We start from the raw sequence: 847 nt of genomic DNA, 5'->3' as shown, positions 1-847 counted from the left end.
CCCCCCCCAACCCCCTCAAGCACGCAACCCTCCCTGGGCCCCGCAAGGGGTAAAACAAAGGCAGGGCCGGGGAACGCCCGGCCGGCCGTGAGCGCCACTGACTGTCTCTAGATGATTGTCCTCCCTGCCAACTAACCCCTCTCCTCGCCCGCAGCACTCTGCCCTGTCGGGAAACAAGCTAAGGTGAAGGCTTATCAATTCATTTATTTTTTCGCCACACCTTAAAGTGTTTGGGATCGCTAATTGAAGCTTTGCAAAGGCTGTAATAATAAAGTTAACTAAGCCGGGAAAAATACGTAGGAAATCCAAGTTAAATTCGCAGGGTATAGCCGGGTAGGGGGGAGCGGGGGGTAGTGATTTCCTTTACAATATTCTATATAGTGGCCTGGCCTTCGCCACAACACTTCAATTTGACAATCCCGAAAGTCGCAGTACACCACCCTCTCTGCACACCCTCTGGGGGCGGGCAGGGCGGCGGCGTTGGGGCCCGAGACGGCGGGAGCCTCGGCGCGCTCGGGGCAGCGAGACCAGCGGGACCAGAAGGACTGCCCAATCTTTACGGCGTATTTCCCGCTGGCTGCTGTTGTCGCAGCGCGACTTTATATCCACTCAGTGCGCTCCGTCCTGTCCCGTCCGGAGGAGTCCCCCGGCCCGCCCCCCGGCCCCTCCCCTCCCTGCCTGGGCTTGTGTACAAAGCCCCCCCGTCCCCTCCATCTGCTCTGCTCCCTCTCCGGCCGACGTGACGTTTCCTCCTTTCCTACCTGTCTCCTCCCGCTCCCTCGCCGGCCTCTCCGGAGCGACCCCCGCGGGCCGCGCGCGCGCACTCGATGAAATAAATCACTTCTGA

The 847-nt window shown here is 60.4% G+C and overlaps 1 protein-coding gene across 1 annotated transcript in view; it reads left to right on the top strand.

Moving 5' to 3' along the window:
- The window catches only part of LOC113211495 (excitatory amino acid transporter 1), a 76,424-nt gene that overhangs the window by 68,131 nt on the left and 7,446 nt on the right, over positions 1-847 (top strand). The window lies entirely within an intron of this gene.

The sequence above is a fragment of the Frankliniella occidentalis genome, unplaced genomic scaffold (genome assembly GCF_000697945.3).
Source record: "Frankliniella occidentalis isolate FOCC.00 unplaced genomic scaffold, Focc_3.1 Scaffold321, whole genome shotgun sequence".
NCBI lineage: Eukaryota > Metazoa > Arthropoda > Insecta > Thysanoptera > Thripidae > Frankliniella > Frankliniella occidentalis.
The sequence above is the reverse complement of the archived record's forward strand: the minus strand, read 5'-3'. Positions and strand labels throughout refer to the sequence as shown.